The 10791-nt window shown below is 37.5% G+C and overlaps 1 long non-coding RNA gene across 1 annotated transcript; it reads right to left on the bottom strand.

The window, feature by feature from the left end:
- Positions 1 to 10098: 10098 nt before the first annotated feature.
- Positions 10099 to 10496, bottom strand: LOC128291803 (uncharacterized). Its single transcript, XR_008281733.1, has 2 exons — positions 10341 to 10496; positions 10099 to 10207 (listed from the first exon to the last, which is right to left on the bottom strand). It is a non-coding gene; the product is annotated as an uncharacterized LOC128291803 (long non-coding RNA).
- Between the last annotated feature and the right edge of the window lie 295 nt (positions 10497 to 10791).

Genomic DNA, 10791 nt, shown 5'->3' on the forward strand with positions numbered 1-10791 from the left:
TCTCAACTCTCTTTCTCCTCTTTTCTAAATCCGCCGTTGGTCCGCTTTGCTTCGTCATGGACCCCACGGGCACATCGGCGCCACCGTGACACACGGCGGGGACCTCAAAAAACCTTTTTCGGTAATGAAAATATGGGTAAGCTTCTTATTTTATTTTTACTTTCAGATATAAAAAAACAAAATAAAATTGAAAGGAAAACAATAAACAAACAAAGAACTAAAGATAAGAATAGACAAAAGAAACCTTTTTGCTTTGATCTTTGATTAATCTCCAAAACTAGCCTTTCCAAGAAACAAAATAACCTTCTTTCCAAAAAACAAAAAACACCTCCAAAACAAAGAACAATCCTTCTCCAAAAACCAAACCCCCTAAAACAAAGTCTTGAATGGCTTTTATAGCCAAATTTTACAAGTGGAGTGGTTGGGGTGGTTTAGGTGGCCAAGGGTGGTGGAGTTGGTGGCCAAGGTGGGTGGCCAACAAAGGTGGTGGAGTAGGTGGCCAAGGTTTTTATTTATTTATTTTTTTTTTGTGTTTGGGTTGGGATTAGGTTGGGCCAAAATTGGGTTTGGGCTTGTAACTGGATAATAGGCTAGGTTTAATTCGGGTTTGGTTTTATTGGGTCCCGCAAAATTTGGGTCTTATAATGCCCTCTTTGCTCATTATCGTAACGAGAATGGAGCAAAGACTATAAAAGACCAATTTTGCGTGGCTCGCGAGTCTTGAGTTCTTGATCTTCTTTAAAATGGCCTCTTGACGACTTCAATCTGCTTCACTGCAACTCAGGAAGGCGATATCCGCTATCTTTGATCTGCTTCACTGTAAGCACAGGAATGTCAGATTTGCTATCTTCGATCCGTTCCCTATAAGCACAGGGATGCCAAATCTGATGTTTTCAACTTGTTCCCTATAAGCACAGGGATGCCATGCTGAAATCTTTGATCTGCTTCACTGTAAGCACAGGAATGTCAGATCTGCTATCTTCGATTTGTTCCCTATAAGCACAGGGATACCAAATCTGATGTTTTCAACTTGTTCCCTATAAGCACAGGGATGCTATGCTGAAATCTTTGATCTGCTTCACTGTAAGCACAGGAATGTCAGATCTGCTATCTTCGATTTGTTCCCTATAAGCACAGGGATGCCAAATCTGATGTTTTCAACTTGTTCCCTATAAGCACAGGGATGCCATGCTGAAATCTTTGATCTGCTTCACTGTAAGCATAGGAATGTCAGATCTGCTATCTTCTATTTGTTCCCTATAAGCATAGGGATGCCAAATCTGCTATTTTCAACTTGTTCCCTATAAGCACAGGGATGCCATGCTGAAATCTTCGATCTGCTTCACTGTAAGCACAGGAATGTCAGATCTGCTATCTTCGATTTGTTCCCTATAAGCATAGGGATGCCAAATCTTTTTTTCAACTTGTTCCCTATAAGCACGTGGATGCCATGTGAAATCTTTGATCCGCTTCACTTAAAGCACAGAATGTCGATCTGTTATCTTTAATTTATTCCTATAAGCACGTGGATGCCAACCGATGTTTTCAACTTGTTCCCTATAAGCAGGGATGCCAAATCTGATGTTTTCAACTTGTTCCCTATAAGCACAGGGATGCCATGCTGAAATCTTTGATCTGCTTCACTGTAAGCATAGGAATGTCAGATCTGCTATCTTCGATTTGTTCCCTATAAGCACAGGGATGCCAAATCTGCTGTTTTCAACTTGTTCCCTATAAGCACAGGGATGCCATGCTGAAATCTTCGATTTGCTTCATTGTAAGCACAGGAATGTCAGATCTGCTATCTTCGATTTGTTCCCTATAAGCACAGGGATGCCAAATTTTCTGTTTTCAACTTGTTCCTTATAAGCACAGGGATGCCATGCTGAAATCTTCGATCTGCTTTACTGTAAGCACAGGAATGTCAGATCTGCTATCTTCGATTTGTTCCCTATAAGCACAGGGATGCCAAATCTGTTGTTTTCAACTTGTTCCCTATAAGCACAGGGATGCCATGTTGAAATCTTTGATCTACTTCACTGTAAGCACAGGAATGTCAGATCTGCTATCTTCGATTTGTTCCCTATAAGCACAGGGATGCCAAATCTTGCTTTTCAACTTGTTCCCTATAAGCACAGGATGTCATGCTGAAATCTTCGATCCGCTTCACTATAAGCACAGGAATGTCGATCTGCTATCTTCGGTCTGCTCCTCTGCAACTTCAGGGAGATAAGACTTGTTTTGATCTTCTTTCACCGAAACTTCAAGGAGATCTGCTGTGGCTTTTAGCCTCTCAATACCATTTCGAAGAAGAGGTTTGCTGAAACTTCAAGGAGATCTGTTGTGGCTTTTAGCCGCTCCAACGCCATTTCGGGAAGAAAAGATCCTCTGAAACTTCAAGGAGATCTGCTGTGGCTTTTAGCTCAATGTCATTTCAGGAAAAAGAAATTTGTAATTTCCAGCTGTTACCCTACTACTTAGGGGTTTAAGGTCCATCATCTTGATCTATTTCCCAACCGCTAAGGGTTAAGATCTCAATTCAACTGTTACCCTCTTGGTTGGGGGTTAAGATTTGTAAATCTTGACTGTTACCCTACCGCTAGGGTTTATGGTTTGTAAATTGACTTGTTACCCTACCGCTAGGGGTTAAAGCCCATCATCTTCGATCTGCTTCCCTCTGCTAGGGGTTAAGATTTGTAAATCTTCACTGTTACCCTACCGCTTAGGGGTTAAGGCTTGTAAATTTGGCTTGTTACCCTCTTGCTTGGGGTTAAAGCCCATCATCTTCGATCTGTTTCCCTCTTGCTAGGGGTTAAGATCTTCATCTTTGATCTGTTTCCCTCTTGCTAGGGAGATAAGATCTGCAATTGATCTGTTACCCTACCGATTAGGGGTTTAAGACCCTTCGTCTTCGATCTGCTTCCCTCTTGCTTGGGGGTTAAGATCAGAAATCTTCACTGTTACCCTATTGCTTAGGGGCTTAAGGCTTGTGAATTCACTGATTCTAGGGACATGACCTGTAGAATCAGTTCCATATATCTATGCTTATGTCAAATGATTAGGATGCTATGATCGAAATGAATCAAATGCTCCTAACTAGATGTGTTATGAATGTGTCAAATAATTAGGATGCTATAATTGAAATGAATCAAATGCTCCTAACTAGATGTGTTATTATATGAATGTAGAAATGTCATGAGCCCTTTTTAAAAAGGCTTAAGGTATCATCGTGCGTTATTCATTAGGATATTATCGCTGATGTATTACGTTGGCATCTTGTTCGGCTGGTATTCTTGACAGAAAAGTCAAAAAAACAATCACATTTTGCTCGGAAAGCTTGCCTCACTGTAATTTTAGAGTCCCTTCCACTGTACCTTTTAGGACATAAAGTTTGTGCCTCCTACTGCAATTTCAGAGGAATAACATTTGGTTTCTTCCATCCATTCCACTGCAACTCAAAGGCATAGTATTTGTATCATCTTCAATCAGTTTGATCTGTTACACTATTCCCTAGGTGTATGACCAGATGTACATGAATGCAAAGTATCAATTCTTTTCTCGAGAATGACCCTCTTTTACACTTAGGTTGACATTACTCGTCATTTGTCGAGGTTGTATCACTGATGAAATGTCTCGTCTTTTGGTTCAACCAATAAAGAGTCCAAAGAGATAATATTTCCAACCTTTAGGCTTGGTGAGTTCTAAACAATAGTCCTGTTTCAGGTTCTTGTATTATTTAGAAACTTCCAGAGTAATATGCAAAACTTCTTTTGTGAAAGTGTTATTAGTCCATTAATCATTATTTCAATGCAAAATGCTTGAAAAAGATCAAAACAATTAACAATAAGGAAATTGGTTATGAGCATAGCTCGAAATGGATAAATTAATCAAAGATTGCAAATGCAATAAGAATAAAATCAACTCAAAACGAATGATTTAATCAAAGATAGCAATGCAATAAGAAGAAAGTTTATTTGGACATATCTTGAGAAGAATCAAAGATAAAAAAATTCAAAATGGGCAAAATGGAAGCTAGATGCCCCAGATATCGCAGCCTGAGCTTCTCTGTACCAACTTCTTGAGGACCTTTCTGAGTTCAATATGTGTTTAGGGGATCCGGAGTACTTTGTCGATGCCCCGAGATGTAGCACACTTCTTCATTGTTAATTAAGGTATAGCAAGACTAATGTATGCCCCACTTTGATCCAAATTTGAGCTGCCCTTTTCGAGTTTTCAACTTGAATCCCTTTTGGTCTCAAGGCTCCATTTGCGGGGTTTCGCCCTAGCTTCTCTTTTTTCCGCTTTTTTTTTAGAATTTTTTTGTTTTTTTTTGTGTTTTTGTGTTTTTTTTTTTTGCCTTTGCCTTTGCCTTTGCCTTTGCCATATAACGCCTAATCTTTAAACAGACTGCGACCTTTTGATATTGTACAGCTGTGTTAGACATGATTTTCGCACTCTTTATTGGCACCCTTTTTGAAATTTGATGACCGTCGACCTAGTGACATTGGCATATGAAACAACTTTTATCCTTTTCAGGGTAAACGATGACCCCAAAGGCGAATCGGTATTGGTTAGAAGCTTTCAAAGAGATCGCCCATAACCTCCATGCCCCACATGAAGGGCACATGAATTTTCTCTCTATAAATTTGGCATTTACAAGATAACGATGCAATCCTTTCTATGGTAGGCCAGTAGAACCCAAATCTCATGATTAGCCCGCCATCGTAAAACCATTAGCATATGTCATTCAAAACCCCGCAACATCCTCCTATCTTAGTAGCGGTGTATCTTCATATGATCATGCAAAAAATCTTTAAATTCTAGGAAGTGACTCAATGACGCCTCGCTTTGCCTTTGTGGTAATGCAGACTCGATGTTTGCATCTTTCTCTTGTCATAGGCCTCACTCACCTGCCTTTTTGTAAGAGAGGATCTGTTTTCATCTTACTCTACCATCCTTAACAAATTAGAGAGTAGTCTACATCTCTATCATCTTCGAGTGTTGAGATCCCTTTAGGCCTATATTTCGCTCAAAAGGAGACTCGAGTCAATGACAATTACTCACATCATTGATATCTGGAGACCCACCAAGGCGATTCCAAAGAAATAAATGATTCTAAGGATGATTATTTGTATGGTATGATCATGAATGAAGAATAAATGAATATTTGAAATAAATTCCAAAGAACAAAAGAATCTAAGAACAATTATTTGTACCGTATGAGATGAAATCAAAGAATATTTGCTCAAAAAGATACATTTTATTGAAATAAAGACTTAGGATACAAGCCTATTTCACAAAAGGGGTTTAATTGCTTCCAAGCTTAAAGCAACAAGCGTGTTTTGAATATTACTCTAGATTAGCTCTAAAAACTACAAGAGGTTCCTCTACAGACTAATCATTCAAAACATTTCCAGGTTTGTAAGGACGAATGCCTCACAAGTTTCTCTACTCAGGATCCGATGCTACTAATCCTCTTCTTATTTTTCTATCTTTGGCAGAGTCCTTTAATCATTTGCTCTTATCATTGTGATTTGGTAACGGACTCTTTGTACCAGGGGTGTCATCAAACTTCACAATCCCCATCTCGAGAGTCTTTCAACCGTCTTCTTGAAGGCGAGACAGCTTTTCTATTGAATGCCCGATACTCCGCATGATAATCACATTGAGCGTTTGAATCATACCATTTGGGGTATGGGGGTTGCAACGGCCTTATATAATATGGGGACACCACGTGTGAATCAAATAAACTTTGATATAACTCCTTATATGACGTTGGGATTGGCGTAAATTGGAGCTTTTCAAAATTTTGCCTTACACTTGATTCCTGCTTTGTCGAACCTTGTTGCCCCCTCGTAGTCACCTTTGGTTGATTGACAGTTATTGACCTTGAGTGATATCTATTGTATGAGCTCATACTGTTCACTTCATTCTCCTGACCTCTTGGTAGTTTCTCCAACTTCAATCTTGCCACCTCTTATGGCATTCTCAATCATCTCGCCTGCCATTACTATATCAGAAAAACTTTTGGTAGTATTCCCAATCATATAGGTGATGAATGGGGCCTTCAAAGTATTAATGAAGAGCAAGGTCGTTTCTTTCTCCAAAAGAGGTGGCTGGACTTGCATCGCTATTTCCCTCCACCGTTGTGCATACTGCCTGAAACTCTCACTCGGCTTCTTTTCCATGTTTTGTAGTGTGATCCTATCTAGCGTCATATTAGTCACATGGTTATACTGTTGCATGAAAGCCTGTGCAAGATCTCTCTATGAACCGATCTTTACATGGCTCAACTGATTGTACCACCTAGCCGCTGCTCCCATTAGGCTGTCCTGAAAATAATGGATCAATAGTTGATCGTTGTTCACATAGCCAGTCATCCTTCTACAAAACATTGTTATGTGCGCCTCTGGGCAAGTAGTCCCGTTGTACTTTTCAAACTCTGCCATCTTAAATTTATGAGGAAGCACCAAATCTGGAACCAAACTTAAGTCTTTGGTATCGATCCCCTAATGATTGCCAGCGCCTTCTAAAACCCTAAACTTCTCCTCTAACCACCTGCAACGATCTTCTAATTTTTTCGAGGATTCAGTGGCCATTCTTTCCTTCTCTATTAAATCCAGATCAGGAGTAATAGGGTTGATGAGCTATCACCCAAATTATTTCCCAACCCGGATGGGAAATTTATGGGGATTCCAAGATCCATCGCCCATGTTGAGGCCTCACTGTGACAGATGGCCTTCTAGGAGGTGCCTCGGTTTGCGAGGGCACATGAGGTGGGGTAAAACCCGAGGTAGGTAGGATCTTCATTATCTTCTCCCGCATTGATCAAAGGGCTTTTCCCCTTTTCTAATCCGCCAGCCAATAGACGAGTTAATTGATCCATCATGCTTTTCTGGGACTCTAACATATGGTCCCTCATATCTTGCTGTATCTTAGCCAGTTGCTCTTGCATCTGCTCTTGTAATTGTTCTTGCATCTCCCTTTGCATTTGTTCTATCCTTTCTAATTTTTGGTCCATTGCTTTGGTTTTACGGCGGGTATAGTGGCTGTGTTCGGTTGTTTGATTCTCGTTGGTTTCCAGATTAACTGAAATAATTTTGTTTAATCAGGGTTCTTTAGTGAAAGTTTAATGCAAATGTTGCAATGTAATGCAAATGTATGGAATGAATGCAAAAGAAAGGAAGATGTTGATCTTGAATTCAATTCCATTAGAATAACTTTTCTAGAAAACATATTTCTTTACATGAAAATATATTACATATGCGGTATTGCCCTTCATATCCCAAGTAAACGCTGATCTTTTTTTCATGGTCGAATCCTGTAAATTCTCTAAAAGATGCCTTTACTAGTTCCTTGCTGCTTAATCTGAGCCTCGATCTCTTGCTCACTTATCTCCATGATACTCATCAAAAGTGCCGGCTATTGAATAATCTTCGTTGGCAATTAAATCAAGTCATGTATTCCTTCGTGGACTTCCAGCTTTCTCTCGTCATGCCTTTGTTGGCTTGAATCTTTGGCAATTACATCATGTATTCCTCCGTGAACTACCAGCTTTCTCTCATCGTGTTTACTTGGACTATATTCAGGCGATCGCACTATAATCTACTTTATCAAGAAATTCGTTTCCTTATGACAAACTATTCTATTTAGGAATTGAATTTTGAATCAACACATTCTTTTCTTTGATGTAATGTAATGCAAATGTATGAACGCAAAAAAAAAAGGAAGGCATTGATTCTAAATTTAATTTCATTAGAACAACTTTTCTAGAAAGCAAATTCTTTTACATAAAACGGACTACATATACGGCTTTTCTCTTGTATTCCAAGTGAATACACCTATCTTTCTCTTCATATCCGGATCTTGTGGTCGAGTCTGACGAATTCTCCAAGAGATGTCTATATTAACTCCTTTTTTGCTCGATCCAGGCTGCGACTCGTTGCTCACTTATTACTGTGATACTTGTCAGCTCCTTTAAGAAGGTCAAGATGTGACGGCTCTCGAATAATCTTTGTCAGTTTCTGTCTTCAGGCAATGAAGCGAAGTCTTGTATTTCTTCACGAGCTATCGTCTTCTTTCATGTGTTCACTTGGATCATATTTAGACAACCGTATTATAATCCACTTTATCAAAAATTCATTTTCTTATGACAAACCTGTTCTATTTAGCAATCAAATATGAATCAACACCTCCTTCCTAGGATGATGTAATGTAATGCAATTATAAACAAAACAAAAATAAAACACGTTAGTGCAGGATAAATAAATAACAAATAAAGCAATTGGGTGACCACTAGGGGTTTGAGTGGCTCTACCTAGGGTGGGCTCCTAGGTCTCTATATGTGGTTTGGTTCTAGAGTAAGGGTACTGAACCAACAGATTCCTCGATCCTCACCCATTATAGGCTCATTTGAATCGAGTTCAATTCAGAGAATACATTTCCTATGGCTACACGGAGATGAAAATCTCACGAAACCACAGTGCGGATGTATTCAAAGTGATCCACTATCCCGCACGGAGGTGAAAACCTCACGAAGGCGTAGTTTCTCACTCCCACTTAAGGGTGTGACCACAACGGTCATGCAATGCAATGCGAGAAGATATATGCATAAAAACTTGAAACAATTAAAGAAAATAGGAATAAAATGGTGAAAACAGTACGAAAAACGGGTGAAACGCAATAAAGTGATCGTATATCAAAACCAAATTCTCAATTTTCGAAAAAAGACAAAAGTTAATCAACTTGTGGCTTGACTCTCTTATAAAACTCCCGATGGAGTCGCTAAGTCGTCAGTAACCATTTTTTGAAAAAACTGTATCGACTTGGAGAAAAAAAATGAAAACAGAGTCGCCACCAATCTTTTTAGGTGTGATCGGATCACCTTAAGTTAATCATTTTAATAAAAGTTAAGATTTACTAAAACGATAATTTTTGGTCTACTAAAATCGAAAATGAGTTCGAGAGTCGATTTACATACGAGGAAGGATTAGCACCCTCGATCGCCCAAAATTGGTACCTAGTTGATTAATTAATGTCTTAGTGTCGAAAATTTGAAAACTTGAAAGAATTTAAAATACGATCCCTCTTTGTAAAGAAAATGCTCAAATGTTAAGGACCTTCTCGTCTCACAATATAAAATGTCACATCCAGTAAGTTAGGACACGACATCTTAAATTTTCGAGAACGAGCTTGCCTTTTATATAAAAATTCGTGTATTTCAAAAGGTTATTCAATTAGTTAAGGTGAACGAGGAAAATCGAAACCCAGTAAGTTAGGGCACGTTTCCTCGAATTCCCAAACACCGAATATTGCCTTTACTTGCAAAAATCTTATTTCGAGGTAACAAAATGTCATACCCAGTAAGTTAGGGCACAACACCTCGTATCTCCGAGAATAAGCATTTTTCAAAACTCATGTCGCGATTTAAAAGAGTATTCAGTTATTTAGGTTAAAGGAGAAAAATCGAAACCCAATAAGTTAGGGCACGATTGTCTCGAATTACCAAATACGGAATATTACTTTTATGAAAGAATTATTATTGGGTTGGATATAATGATAATAAGAATAATATTAAAGTAAAGTAAACAATAATACTATATATAAATATATATATATATATATATATGTATATAATAGAAATACACACTACTATATAATAATAATAATAAATATAGAAATACAAAAGCAAATATAATAAAAATATTAAATTAAAGTAATAAAAACAATACTATATATAAATATATATATATATATACATAAAAATATACACTAATATATAATAGTAATAGTGATAGCAAAAATAATGAAAATATGAGTAATATTAATAATATATTAGAATACAAAAGTAAAGTAATAACAATAGGGTGATAATAATAATAATAATACAAACAATAATACATATATATATATAATAATAGTAGTTAGAAATAAAAAATAATAAAAGTAACAATAATGATAGTAATAATATAAATAAATATGGAGAGGGCATATATAATATAATAATAATATAAATAATAATATATACATGAGAAATAATAATAATAATATAAATAATAGTAAAAATAATAAAATAATAAAATAAAGCTCTCAACTCTCTTTCTCCCTCTTTTCTAAATCCGGCCGTTGGTCCGGCTTTGCTTCGGTCATGGACCCCCACGGGCCGCCATCGGCGCCACCGTACACGGCGGTCGGACCTCAAAAAAACCTTTTTCGGTAATGAAAATATGGGTAAGCTTCTTATTTTTATTTTTACTTTCGTATATAAAAAAAACAAAATAAAATTGAAAGGAAAACAATAAACAAACAAAGAACTAAAGATAAGAATAGACAAAAGAAACCTTTTTTGCTTTGATCTTTGATTAATCTCCAAAAACTAGCCTTTCCAAGAAACAAAAATAACCTTCTTTCCAAAAAAACAAAAAAACACCTCCAAAAAACAAAAAAACCTCCTCCAAAACAAAGAACAATCCTTCTCCAAAAAAACCAAAAACCCCCCCTAAAACAAAGTCTTGAATGACTTTTATAGCCAAATTTTACAAGTGGAGTGGTTGGGGTGGTTTAGGTGGCCAAGGGTGGTGGAGTTGGTGGCCAAGGTGGGTGGCCAACAAAGGTGGTGGAGTAGGTGGCCAAGGTTTTTATTTATTTATTTTTTTTTTGTGTTTGGGTTGGGATTAGGTTGGGCCAAAATTGGGTTTGGGCTTGTAACTGGATAATAGGCTAGGTTTAATTCGGGTTTGGTTTTATTGGGTCCCGGGCAAAATTTGGGTCTTACAAAACATATGTTAAATA

The sequence above is a fragment of the Gossypium arboreum genome, chromosome 1, assembly GCF_025698485.1.
Source record: "Gossypium arboreum isolate Shixiya-1 chromosome 1, ASM2569848v2, whole genome shotgun sequence".
NCBI lineage: Eukaryota > Viridiplantae > Streptophyta > Magnoliopsida > Malvales > Malvaceae > Gossypium > Gossypium arboreum.